At 38.3% G+C, this 14821-nt stretch overlaps 1 protein-coding gene and 1 long non-coding RNA gene across 2 annotated transcripts in view; one reads left to right on the top strand and one right to left on the bottom strand.

The window, feature by feature from the left end:
- Window positions 1-4358, bottom strand: part of LOC130558719 (uncharacterized) — a 16811-nt gene extending 12453 nt beyond the window's left edge. Inside the window, exons 1-2 of the long non-coding RNA XR_008963481.1 lie at window positions 4301-4358; window positions 4076-4224 (exon numbers count right to left, since the gene is read on the bottom strand). This is a non-coding gene — a long non-coding RNA (uncharacterized LOC130558719). The remainder of the gene's footprint in view (window positions 1-4075; window positions 4225-4300) is intronic.
- Window positions 4359-12038: 7680 nt separating this feature from the next.
- zgc:171482 (zinc finger protein) overlaps window positions 12039-14821 on the top strand; it is a 68085-nt gene continuing 65302 nt past the window's right edge. Inside the window, exon 1 of the mRNA XM_057341748.1 lies at window positions 12039-12406. The gene's annotated coding sequence lies outside the window, so the exon portion shown is untranslated. The remainder of the gene's footprint in view (window positions 12407-14821) is intronic.

The raw sequence follows: 14821 nt of genomic DNA, 5'->3' as shown, positions 1-14821 counted from the left end.
TGAGTCATGGAAATATCGTTAAGCATTTAATATGCTCCTGCGACTGTAAAGCCCCCAAAGAGAGCGCTAAAAAAAACTCCCTTCATCCACTTTATTGAACGCCATTAATCATTAGCTTACATATGACCCCCAAAGAGCCAATTCAAACAGCAAAACCAGATCAAGATTTACTGCAGGGTCATTAGAAAGACGTGCAACACAAGGAAAAAATTCTCACAGAATCAAGTGATAAAAAAATGAAAAAGAGAAAAAGATGGATTTGGAAAGTGAATTTGTCAGGGGTCTCTCATCGACCGTACTTGAACTCTCATGGAGTCCGAGCTGTTGCAGAGCCTGTCCACATACTGCTTTATTTCATTCTTATGCACAGGCAAACGAGGAGGATGCAAATGCAATACGATGAAGTATAGAAGATGGAATGCCCTCTGTACCAAAGCCACATTTTTTTTAAATATAATTTAATTTTTTTCTTTAATCTATGGCCGTACTCCATATAACAATATTAAATGTCCAAGTATCATCATTATACGATCTATACTCAAATATGGACAAGCATCCCATTGGGTTTAAGCTTGGTCATTTTAACCCAAAGTTGTTGTTGACCCATTGTTGGGTCTAAAAGGGATGAACCTGATATTTTCCCTTCTCACCAGCCCTTTTTGTTTTGATTTTGTCGAGCTTACATGCTCTTCTGTGTGGGTCTTAAGGACTCTCACATGTTTGCTGACTAAGCTTTCAAAGTTCCAACATGGTCAATGTGTACCACAACTGGGCAGCTTGAATAGCGGAGTATGTTAATGTTGCTTTGCGTGGTGGTCTAAACAACTAAACATTGGTACAAAACAAACTAAACCCGATCCAGAGGTGGTAAACTGTGTGAATCATGTTAATGCAGAACAGACAGTAGTTTGTTTGGTAAACCGAGAGCAGACCATATTGCATTACAAAGATGAGTGCAATACAAATTCAACCTCTGAGTTCTCAAATATTTTTACCGGACGCAACAAAAACATTCGGTACTTTAACGTCAGCAATACTGCAGCGCTTTCAAATTGCGGTCAGCGTGAATGTCCGACAGGGGATTCGCGAACAACAATTGTGTCATGCCAGTGGAGGAGAGATTTGACGATGTCAACATTTTACAATTCACTCAAGGGCCGGGTCACCTAAACGGGACCAAATGGACTCTTAAAATGGTGAGAGTCCAAAGTCTGGGCTTATCAAGGCCATTAACACTAGAAGCTGTGCTTTATAATTGACTTGGGGCTCATTAGAAAAAATCAAAATCATACTTTGCCTGCCTGCTGTGGGATAGGATCCAAATCCTATTGCTTTTATGTGGCTTCAGAGGGCTGTTGCCTCCAGCTAGGGCTCACTGAACCCCGAGGCCAAAGCACATAGATCAACCGCGTATGGACAGCGCTGAGACGTTTTGCCACCTTACTGGAATAATTATTTGACTCATTCAATGTAATGATGGTCTTATTCTCAGAGCAGAACAGGAGATGATGATTTAAACAGAGAAAGAAAGGCCTCTTGATGGTGGAATTGAGGGCCAGCACATTAGCTGCTATAACGCAAAATTCCTCACCGAAAGAAAGAGGCCCATTGTTGAGGCTTGAGAGCTTGCCATATACACACTGATTTAATGACACTGCTGACAAGAAAGACAGGAGAAAATGAAGATTACTGAAGGTGTCAGAGTCTCTGAGCACAAGGAGCAGAACTCAACAGGTGTAGAGCTTGTATATACTGTATGAGACACATACACACACGCACACACACAATACTTGTATTCAATCTTTTAAACAAGATATAATTCAAATCTACTTAAAGGAGAGTTAAAGATATATTTTTAAATACACTCTAATTTTATTTATATAGCCTTTTACAATGTTGCGTTGTTGCAAAGTAGGTTCATGTGCATTTATATAGGTTAGAAAAATAAGACACAGAATGAAACGTTACTAAAGTTTCATACGTTTATAGTTGGACATTTCGTTCATTATACTAGAAAGCGCTGTGTATATGTTTTGTATTTATATTAGTATAAATTAGTATTAGTATATTAGTAAATATAAAAATGATTGTCTGAAGATCGTAATCAGTTTCTATGTAAAAAGAGTTTGACAAATCAAATTTAACTCTGAAATTAAATAGACAATTAAGACCTAATATAATTATGTATAAAAATGTATATCTAAATAAGAACATTGTGTAAAGTGCATATAAATCAAATAAATGCTAAACTGAATATAATTTCCCTTGAAGTCAACTTACAAGTATACTTGCAGTATGAAAACTACTATAGTTTACTCAGAGTATACTTAAAAGTGTGTACTTTCATAAGGTAAAAATGTGCTGCAATTATTGAACTAGTAAAACTATCAGTATACGAAGTTCATTTGTGGTATAATACAAACAAAAAAGGACCTAAAGTTTACTACTGTTACACTTGAAAGTTTATAAAAGTGGGCCAATTTAGTCCCAAGTAGTATTGACATAGTGCACTTGCAGTAAGTACACGACAAGCACATTTATATTAGTATACTTACTACATAAAGCATGCTTAAAATATACTTGAACTTTACTTTAAGAATAATTAACTTTATATCTTTTTATTAGGGAATATATTGTTGCTGTCCTTCCGAAACCTTGTATGTCCAAATTCTTTGTTTTTTAGGAAAGTGAAAAAACACTGTACTTTTTATAGGATTAAATATTGTGTTAAAGTTGACAAGCACTTTTAATACATTTTATTGGGTAGATATTTGAAAAAGCCAGTGACAAACATAAAGGGTGACTAATAATAGCCTAGTGATTTATGGCAAAATATATATATATATATATATATATATGACGATACAAGGTTTTAGGAGAGCAGCAATATGCAGAAAATATATAAAAACATTTTTGCAAAAAATTGATTTATAAGAAAACATGGCTACTTTTCAATGCCTGTCAATGAAAAAAGATGTCAATGCTGTAGTTATGGCATACCAAAAGATGCACTGGCCCATGTTAACCGGCCAATCCTTGACACTATGTGTTAACATCTAGCTCAATATACTGTACTTTAGTATAACATCGCTGAAATTATGTGTTTAACTAAAATGTGTACCAGAATACTGATTTTCGTGCAGATCGCCCTATCCTTGGGAGCTGATCCGAGCTGTTGAGAATAGTTTGTGGTCGATGCTCAGTTTCCATCTACATCTGTGGTTCATGTGAAATTTTATGTGCAAGAAAATAATGACGTTGTCTTGCACCATTTAAGGTTGGTCTATAGGGTTTATTCCTGCAAGACGCACCTTGCACTTACATCGATAAAGCACATTGAAAATATTACTGTAGATACATAACTCATTCCAACACACATCATCAGAAAGTCTGTAGTAGAAAGTCCCTGTAAAAGTTCTGATGGCTACCGAATCATGTAGATAAGTGGTTCTCCAACTGGGGGCCGTGGCCTCCTGGGGGGCCCCAAGATGGTTCCAGGGGGCCACAGATTTTGTGGCATTTTAGAAATATAGATATTTATCATACATTTTGTGCAATCAAACATCAGAAAAACAACACCACCAACCAAAATAATTTATGTTTTAGCATTGTTTAACTGAATATTTTCTTGGTTTAATTAAAATTTTAAGTTTAAGATTATAAGTCTTTATTTGGGGGGCCGCAAAGCAATGCACTCTACACAAAGGGGGCCTTACAAAAAAAAAGTTTGAGAACCACTGATGTAGATAACGTTCTCGGTTGATAATCAAGTCTGATGGTTTAACCAAACGGAACTGAAGCATTCTGGTCAAGCTGTTAAAGTCACCCAAACATCAACCCCTAAAGATCGCGTCAGGGAATTTGTTTCCTTAAACCACTAATGCAATTAGAGTTTCAGCCAATCACAGAGGTGTTGAGACCACCACGAAATGTCCATGCCAACATGCATTGGTTACAATATGTTGAGCGCTATAAAAACTCCTCATAATTGTCGGTGTCTCCCAACCACAAAATAACACTTTACGATTGGTAAAATAAACCTTTGCAATTGGACGAAAAGCCAGGGATGACTTACTGCGAGCTTTAAGTGTGTGTGCTTGACTTCTTTTCATTAGTTTGTTGTTTTATAGTCTGGTTTCATAGACACTTCTCCTCTGGGTCATTAGAAATGTCTGAAATGCGCTTAAATTCACTTCGACACAGAATTTGAGGATCTCAGAATTTCTGAAATGGAAAAGACAGCAGTCAATGATTAATTCGAGAAATATAAGAGAATAGTAAAAAAAAAGCACTTACACACCCTTAACTCCATGGGTCCATTCAGAGTCAGTTCTTGCTGACATGTCAGGTAATGTCAGTCATACTTACAGCCCTGTACAAAAACAAATCATGGAAAAAATAGCCAATGAGCAAGCTTGACTCATTGAATATCAAACATTGGAGAGTGGACATGTCTCTTGTCAAAACATTTGAAACACTGACCTGTCAATGGTCTCATAAGAAAAAGACAAGACTTGAAACATCATCATTGCACTTTTAACCTTGAATTTATGTTTCTCGGTATGTCAGTATAAATTTAGATTTCTCAAAGCATGCAAATCCTGCTGATTTTGATACACTACCTGATTATCACAGGGGATTTACGTAGTTTGAGATCATGATTGGATCATTTTGGGCTGTGGTGTATAAGGGATTCTCTTTAAACACTTATATTCTGCTTTTTAAATAACACGCCTGGTGACAGAAACTAGTGAAACACCAGACTGCAGTTATGTCTTACAATTTATGCATAATTTACACATTATACACACAGGTCCAAGAAAACGTTTTGTGCAAAGCTCTTTACCTCCCCCTTGTGATTAATTTTTAAACAACACCCACTAAACAAACTCGAAAGGCCTGATTTTGCAGGAATCTCCCTCTCATTATATGCTTTACTACATGGCAGACTGTGAATGTATACCACAGTTGTATAATAGTGTTTACTTCCGTAAATGTACAGAAGGGGAATAAAAGTGTATTTAGTATATTTTACCCTCATTAAAGGAATGCTTCACCCAAAAGTCTTCATTTACTCACCCTCGAGTTTTTCCAAATCTGTATAAATTTTGTGGTTCTTCTGAACACAGAGAAAGATATTTGGAAGAATGCAAGTAACCAGTTCCTGGCCACCATTGACTACCATAGTAGGAAAAATTGCTTTATAATTTTTTTGTTCTGTTGAACACGAAAGAAGATATTTTAAAGAATGTAGGCAGGCAAATGGTTATGCTTTTGACCATCCTACTATGGTAGTCAATGGTGGACAAGAACTGTTTGGTTACAAGCATCCCTCCAAATATCTTTCCCTGTGTTCATCAGAACTTAGCCCATACCGCATGACAAGATGCCCTGCTACTGTGATATGCCACAAAAGGTCAAAATGTTTAATGAGCAAACATTTCTTCTGCAATAAGTGGAAATGAAGTATAGGAATTAAGAGATGTTTTTATGTACTTTGACAAGTAGCCAAGATGACCTGCGTCCAGCAGATGGCAGGAGACACCAGCGTGTGTCTGAGAGAAATCAAGTATACAGCATACTTCAGACTATAATCTGGGTGGCTAAAAAAAGTTCATAGTTGCACTTAAGGGCAATTAAAACCTTTTTAGAATATACAGTAGCAGTTGCTGAGTGTTGAAATAAAGCAGACCAACTGTTTGTTTTAAATAGTAAATGTCAATGATCATATTTACAGACATTTAATAGAAATTAGAAATGATGACCCTTTAGGCCTAGGTTGGTAAAAGATCAATAAAAGAAAGTAACCCTTTGTATTTTATCTCATAATTTACACTGTACCCCGAAATCACTTGCTCATTGGAACACATCGCCTCGGTCAGAATGTTAGTAAAAATGGATTAAGTAATTACAAATGATCTGCTGAAAGTCAAATGTCAGTGTTCCATGAAAACACTCAAACACACAAAAAAATAAAAAAGAACTTCTGTGTGACTGAATGTACAATTAGACTCAACAAGCTGTCACTTTCTGTCACTTAGTGGATGTAACCGCTGTGAATCCGACCCACGTCATGTGCATCCCCCTGTAGAACTTACTGGAATCACAACACGTGCACAAACATTACTGTGAGAGTCCCGAAACTTCAAGAAACACAGCATGACTGGAGCTCTTGTTAATTTCTCTGCTCATGTTTACCACTCGGTGTGAGAAAACAGAACTTAATGAATCGGTTTAAAAAAGGCTGCGTGTCTCACACTGAGCGCCTCGAGCTTCAATTACATATCGAGTTCCTTTAGTGCACACACACACACCTCTCAGCACAGCATCGAATCTCAAAGCTCAGACAGTTAATATGCGGACGGGTGATTGACAGCTCTCATTTCTGTCTCAGGTGTCCGTCGGAGCGGGACATTCTTAACCTATGTTGCCAAGAGCTGTGGATCCAAACAGCTGCAGGAGATTAAAGCATTAGATTTATCACAGCTCTCGATGACCACACTATGAGAGATATTCAGTGCAGTGCCAGAGGTGTGAGGAGCGCTAACACACTGTGACCCTCTCAAGTTCAACCCTACAGACGTCTGGACACGTATTAATATGCAATGTCATCGCTGTTCATTTATCTTGCTATCGGTTTACCTCAGTTTAATGGTTCACTGGTAGCAAAGATGAACTGAGAAGGAAATATGCGTTGAAGGTCCTTTTTTGGCGTATATATTGACAAAAATGCAATATAATATATATAACTGTGTCTTCAGAGGTGTATGAAGACCTTGCATAATGAAGCGTTATGTTTTTATTACCATACAATGAGCTATTTCTATCTACATACACCGCGGATACCCTTGCATGGAATTCACCATGTTGTCTCTACAGTAGCCCTAAACAGACATACTGATCTACAGAGCATTTCATAAATACGTTATCTCCTTTGGCATGGAAGCAAAAACATGACAAGTAGTACTGTATCAGCCACTGTAGTGCTTCGAAAGGGAGGGGCGAGCGATGGAGTGAGCCGTTGGTTGCAATTCACAACCTCACTGCTAGATGTCGCTAAATTTCATACACTGGACCTTTAGCATATATTGTTACAAACATGGAATATAACATGGTTTTTACCCACAAGTACCTACAAGAAATTCTCTTTAACAAGCCATGCAATGCTGTAAGTATCATTTATATTTGGAGACAAGTTCATTGGGTTTATTGCCCAAGTATGAGCAATGATGATAATAATAGAAAGGTTGGATTTAGCAACAACCACTAATGAGAAGTTCAACCAACCTGATATTAAATGTTTACCCAAACTGCTCTGTAGCAACAAAACTCTCACTCTTCTGTACATTGTGAGACATCATAAATCCACCAGCCACCTAAAGAGAAGGCCAGAAACACACATCAACGGTACTATCTGTGCTCCTTGTGAGTTTAAAACCTTCATAGATTTACCTGAGAAATAAAAACACTTGGCAACCTTGACTCCACCAATGGCATGACTTTGGGGCGGTACTACTGTATCGGTTTGTTAAACCAATGGAAGAGTGTTAGGGAATTTTTCTGTTTTTTGAGGATCCATTGACAGAAAACGCAATATACATAACTATGTGTTCAGAGGTGTTTAAAGACCTTACATAATAAAGCGTTATGATTTTATTACCTTAGAATGAGCTAATATTTCTGTCTACATACACCGCGGGTAAATACGTTATCTCCTTCGGCAAAGAAGCGAAAACGTGATGACATCTTAGTTGTGTATCAGCCTTCGTAGTGCTTCGAAAGGTAGGAATGGAGTGAACCTTTGGTTGCGATGGGCTCGCTCTGTGCATGCGGGACTTCCGTGTTTCACAGGAAGAACCCTAGGCAGTTTCCGGTTGGGGAGACTTAAAGCAGAGAGAAATGGAAAGTGAGAAAATAGTTCAATTTAGCAGATGCTGTACAGTGCGGCACACCGCAGTGGTGTTCTACCGTATTTGAAATGACACTTTCATAAGTCAACATTTCGTTATAACATTCAAATACGGTAGAACACCACTTCTATATACCACTGCTGTGTGCTGCAATGTACAGCATCTGCTAAATTTAACTATTTTCTAATTTTCCATTTCTCCCCAGCCGGAAACTGCCTAGGGTTCTTCCTGTGAATCGCGGAAGTCACGCATGCATAGAGCCCATTCGCAACCTCACCGCTAGATGCTGCTAAATTGCATACATTGGACCTTTAAACGAACATCTTTAAGATTTAAAGGCGCAGTTCTTAATTAGCAGCGGCCACTAGCGTTAATTACTAGCGTTAGCGTTAATACTAGCGTATTATAGATTTGCCACGAATCGCTCAGTCCAAACACGACGGTGGCCACCACAGTACAAAAAGATGTCGTTCTCATGTTGACGCAGGGAAGAGATCATGCAGGCATTAGAAAGACTGTAGAAAGAGCGATGTCTTATGTATTACATAAAATAAAAGGTTTGTGGATTTTAAGTTTAAAAAGAAGGATAAAAGTCAGGCAGGAGCTAGGACCTGCGTTAATATTATAAAGACTTTCCAGCAGAGACGCGTTAAGACCCGCGGTACTAAGGCTTTTAGCAGAGATACTCACACCTTTGGAGATACTTTCCAGCAGAGAGACGTTGGAGAGAAAGATCATCTAAAAATCACCCCCGAGGAGGTTGCTTTGATTCGGATCAGTATGTGAGTAACATTGGTTTTTCTGTTTGTTAGAAACAAGATATGTTGTTGTTGTAATATTAGCTGTGTGACGGAGCAGTTTTGAGCGTCATTGTATATCTGGAACCGCTTTAATATTGTACTCGTCCAGATACTGGAGAGAGAGAGAGAGAGAGCGAGAGAGCGCGCGTTGGGGCTGAAACTGGAGAGCGAGCGAGAGCGCGTTTTACTCTTTTACTCAATGATGAATCAATTTAAATTTAATCCAAGGGTCACATGCGTTCCGCACCGGAGAGCACGATCCGTACAGATCACGGATCATCCCGCGATCCGTTTCACCACGATACCGCAGCGGAGAGGAAGAGGAAACGTGCGTTGTAGAGTTGTTTGTCCGTTTAGGGCTGCTGTACAAAACATGGCGGCGAATTCAATGTACGTAGGGCCGCTCTGTAAGTAGACATAAACAGCTTATTCTAAGGTATTACAAACATAACGCTTCATTACGTAAGGTCTTTATACACCTCTGAAGAAATAGTTTTGTATATTATATTGCATTTCTGTCAATAGATCCTCCTAAAAATGCCGTATTGTTCCTTTAATTATATGAAAGATTGAAAAAAATTGAATAGAAATGAAACCTGAAGTGCTTCTGGACCAGTGTCTACATCTTGTGAAGTGGTCTATAAGCTTACTTTTGTAAACCGGGGTAGTGTAAGGAGAAAGTTTGCCATGAACTTGCTTTAATAGCTGACGTTTGTTCATTTTCAACCATATAAACTTACGGATAGTAGCTTTAAAGAGATGACACTACAATAAGAGAACTTTCATCGCCAACAGCTACAGCTAATAGCAAAGCAGCTTCGCCACACATGGCCGGTGATGTCAGTGCCATCAGAGAGTTTGTCTGGTAAAACTGGCTGAGATTAAAATAGATGTGCGCATTTGACAGTACTGTGGTTCAGGCCTGCAGCTATTACGAAGAGTCCATTAACCACAGCGCGCTGTTTTTAGAGACTAAACCAGAGCGGATAGGAACTCGCTCTCTCATGCAGGCTAATGAGCTGCGTCTGTATCCTCGTCTCTTCAGTTTGGCAGCACCTGCTCACAGCGCCTATCATCGAGTTTCAGCCGCTGTCCAGACAGGCTGGCCTTAAGCTCCGTCCCGCAGCAGGGTCACGTGAGAGCCCCACGACCTCAGCCCTGCTGATTTAGAGACACACAGGGATGCCAAGGACATTTCAGGGCACAAACCAGCATACTTGCAAGCAAAGTAGTTTCACACTTTTAAAATATCACGCCATAAATAGTTTTCACTTTTGTTGCCTATTGAGCAATTTTAATGCCTACACTCGACGTGAGATGTCAAAACGCACAGTTTTGCTGATGCACCAGCCTGAGGAGAACCACTAAAGAAATCTTTAGTGACAAATAGACAGCAGAACAGCCAATGTGCATAGAATCAAATATCGGCACTAATGAAAGGGAATCACAAACACATGTGCCCGTGTTCATGCTGTGAAAATCAGATGTCAAGTCACCTTTAGAATACCTGTTTCTGATTGGTCAGAAACATGTCATTCAGCTATTTTTATGTACTGTGTACTTGCATACTAAACAGTGTAACTGTGTCATTAAATGAACTGTTGTCCAAGGTGAGCAATTTCTAATGTTGCTGTAAGAGTTTCATAGATTCTCTTTCTTCTTACATAATGTAATAAAATACATCAACTTTAGATCCACTAAATATTTTAACTCCTAAATATTTCATGTCTGTTTATATATTTCTCTGGTAAACAGTTGTGTATTTAGAAGGGACCTACCTAATATTTTAAGACTGAAAGTGAATGAACTTACACTGAAAAACATCACATTACTTCAAGTCTTAACTGAACATAAGTTTGAGATAGCAGAATGTTCACAGTTCAATAAGAAATGTAAGAAAAACGCAAAGCATCTGGCAGAAGCAGGATTTGGTCCTATACATATGACACTATAGACAAATGAATGGCGCATCACCGATTATCAGACGCTCAAATGAATTGGCTTCCTCTGTCGTCTTTGGATGCACATTGTGATGGGATGGCAGAGCCTGGATGCTCTACAAAAGCAGCTGTCAAATCTGCTGAGAGATTGTAAAAGGGCATTCATGACACACAATGCAGCCTTTTATATTCGGGGAAAAAACAAGACAATTTAAAGAGCAGATTTTGAGTGATTAAACAGTCTAGTCTCAATATGGACTTAATAGACTGTAAAGACAGAAACACATTTAAGCCTGTGTATTATGTTTCATTTGGTGGCGGTCACACCTCTGAATTTGCTTCTGGAGGTAGATGTCTGAGTTTAACAATATAATTGCACATATAATGGTTATAATACAACAGAATGTTAAAATACAATAAGCTGTTCACAGATTGGACAGCCCAAATCATAACACAAAAAGGAAAATAATGAGAACTCTTGTAGATACAGTTCTGCATACAGTACAATACGTATCTTGGTAAAAACGTATTTTTGAGCACGTACAGTAGAACAATTAGAAGTAGTTTTAGGTACAATGGTACAGTCTCGTTATTCAAAGTGCTTGATTGTTTTTGTAAGTGTCCTGGTTGCATTATTTCTTTAAAGTAACCTACCTTTTACCCATAGCAAAGATTACATTTAAAAAAAAGTTAATTCAACATTAAAAAGAATCAATTTAACATTAAGCAGTAAAGAAATTATCTTTGCTGTCTGGGTAGCACCATAAAGAAATCATAACACTATAAACATCAAAATTATTTAATTATTTTCATCAATCATCACAATCCTGTCTGTTATGAAACGTCCTAGCAAAGAGAGAGGAAAATGAAAAGGTATGTACATTTAAAATGACACAACTTGATCAAATGCTTTGTTACATTTACCTTACCTGCAAGAGAATTGGGGCTGTCCGTGACCTTGCGGTTCAGGGTTCAGAGGTCAAGTTTGTTTTTGTAAGTATGAAACGTACAGGTAGCCTACACAGAAACAAATGCAAACGAATATTCATTCAAAATAATATACAATGTGGAATAAACTGCTTTGTTACTGTTACCCGTGAGAGGATGTATGTTGTATTTTGTGTGACCTTGTTCGGTTCAGGGTTCAAAGTTCAAGGTTGCTTTTGTGTCACTCCAGCTTCACTACCGATCTTTATTCCTGCAAGGAACCTCGTCAAAGAAAAATACATTTCAACAAATTCGTCACACGAACTACTGTATGTTGACCCCTCATACTACCTGGAAACGCCGCTGTGCCGTGTTACTTTTTTGCAAAGGCAAGACAAAGTATACTAACTACTGACATCTCAAGTGGGTCTTTCAGATGAGCTCAGCTCGTGGGCTGACACTCTTGTGAGTGTGTGGGCACAGTGTAACTCGTATCTATGGCTGTAGTATCTGTGTGGATTACTGACGTGTGTGTCAGAGCTATTATAACGGTGCGCGCTCGCTTTTACGCGCGCAGTCCGATGGCGTCGCCGCGCGCTCCTCTCGCCGCTCTCCGATCATCTTTCGCGAGCTTTCGGTTTATGGATGGAAAGGATCACATGTAGAATCAGGACATTTTTAGGATCTGCTTCAGTTCAAGTGCTCGGGAAACTGTTCTTCTGTTTGATCCGAGAGTAAGTTGGATACAGGTGCGATCTCACTGCAACTCCAGCGGATGATCGCGGACACGGATCTGGATTAAAGTAGATCATATCCGATCTAGCGCAAGGTGAGCTCGAAACGCACAGCATGATAGGATGTTGATGATGATGAAGGACTGAGTTGTAGTTTCATTGTTTACGGTGTGCACGAGATCCTTCACAGCAACAGTGATGCGCTGTGTAGAAACTGTACTTTTTACTCCACTCACTGAATGTTTCTCAGGGTTGGTTTGTTTTTATTCTGCATAGACATAATGTATCGTACAGTCTCGACTGTTTCCCATTTCCACCGGTATTATTCAGGAAAAAACAAAAGTAAACAGGGTATTCAGCATACACTGACCCAGGGCATGCTTTTACACACCCTTTAGGAAATGTTTCTCAGGATTTTTTTTACTCTGTTTCTGTATAGGCATCTACTGTATTAGAGTCTTTGCTACTGACCATTTCTACAGTTGTAAGGAAACTCGGCTCAGTTGAAAAATAGTAAACAGGTTATTCAGCATCTTGACCTTATGGCAGGGCATGTTTTTATGCTACATGGGGCAAGTTGTCACATTTTTTTACATTTTGTCTCTATAGACACCAACTTTATCTTCATATATCTAGCATATAAAAGTTATTTAATGACTTACTATTAGCAAAATATTGATTGACCATACATACTTAATTTTTAGTGCATGTAAAAAATGACAAATCCATGAACAAATGTGACAACTTAATCAATTAATAAATGTGAAATCACAGCAGTGCTACTATAGTTAATGTTACCCAACAGCTATTACAAAAATGTGATAATATTGAAATTTCAGTTTGTAAGAGAATGCAGGATGGACAACCACCGCTTGAGAAAACAATCATTTATGCAATTTGACTTTTGACTGAATAAAAAGTATGACATTTCAAATCTGTTTAAACGTGACCCCCTGCAAGCAACAATTGAAGTTACTGTTGTTGAAATGTTAGTCTTGTTATTATTGTACTTTTATCTTAAACGGTTTATATCTTTTAAACAGTGCAGGCCAGCGTGTCATAGTAAACTGAAGTTTCAGAATGGACGTTAAACGGTTGAGAAACTTGTAATTGTCAAAGTTTAAGTTACATTGAGCTTTATCCATTAAGACTCTTAAGCGCATCAGTAGATAAAACAGCTGCCTGTTAGCATCATGTTACTGAAGAGTCCTGAGAGATGCAGAATACATCTGATAATTGTCAGCAGTTCTCTCGTAAAGCAATGAGTGAAGATATTTATCAGAACACAATGATTGTGGTTTACATAACTAGACATGAATGAGCTGAGTGACGTAATGCCAGTTTTGCAATGTTTTATGACTTGAATTATTTGAAAATGATAGATATTATCCATATTTTTTTTTAATCATGTCAGAATCACGGTAACATTTTATTTTTACAAAACAGTACACACCTTGTGCTCTAAAAGTGAAGTTAAGGAGAATCATTGTCAGGAGGTTCTGTTATGGTACCAGAATTGTGTTACAGTTCTGCAGAACCTGTTGTGTGCCTTCATACTGTCTGTTATGTTTACATGAGCTTTTTCATATCTTTTAGTATTTATTAAGTATTTTTCTGGATTTTTAATTCGTTTTTTTCTAATCCCTCTGTGCACTTCATACACACCTCGTGTTGGTGAAGAATATTTTAGCACAAAAAAGTTTCATGCACCTAATGCAACGTGAGCAATTGGGGCCATCCAAAAGTGTAAGCAAGGTCAGCTTTTTTAAAGGAAAAGTCAGAATCGTTTGTTGCACTACAGATTATTCTCTAAAGGAATGTTCTGGGGTTATTCATCTCTTCAGCATTTGTGGCATATTATTAAACCCACCGAAAAAATGCAGACTCGTCCCTCGGTTCGTAAAAGGGTGTTGTGCTCTGCAAGGGCTTTGGTCTGTGTCTTTGTGAATAGATGGTTCACACAACATGAATGTTCAATCATCATTCACTCATCCAATGTTGTATCATACCCATAAAAATGTTTTTTAGCAAAACATAAAAGGAGAGGGTCCTAAAAAAATAAACACATACTAAGTATAAAGTACTTGCACGTATGACTTGTGCACTATATTCCAAGGTCAACTTTGTAAAAAGACCATGTGGGTTTGAAAATGCGGTGAATACATTTCTGGACATTTATTTTAGGGTTCATCTATTCATTAAAACATGTCGTTTGTTTTGTTTCAATGCTTGAACGTGCAGCCGTTTCACGTGTTTTGTTTAGCAGTCCGTACTCCTGACAGCTGTTTAGTTTTGTGTTCCGGTTTTAGCTGTGTTGTTTAATACTGTGTACACCTGCAAGGCAGGCGCAAAGGGCTTTCTCCATGGATGATATATTTGTCCCGTGACCTGTGTGCTTTATCTGCAGTGAGCAGGGATTCTATCCCAGCTGTGACGCCTATCAACGGAGCATGATGGATTTGGTGCTGGTGCTGGTGCACAGGGAAGTTTATGGATCCGTGTGTGAGGAA

The sequence above is a fragment of the Triplophysa rosa genome, linkage group LG9 (assembly GCF_024868665.1).
Source record: "Triplophysa rosa linkage group LG9, Trosa_1v2, whole genome shotgun sequence".
Taxonomy (NCBI): Eukaryota; Metazoa; Chordata; class Actinopteri; order Cypriniformes; family Nemacheilidae; genus Triplophysa; species Triplophysa rosa.
Note: the sequence above shows the minus strand (reverse complement) of the source record. Positions and strands in the feature narration are given on the sequence as shown.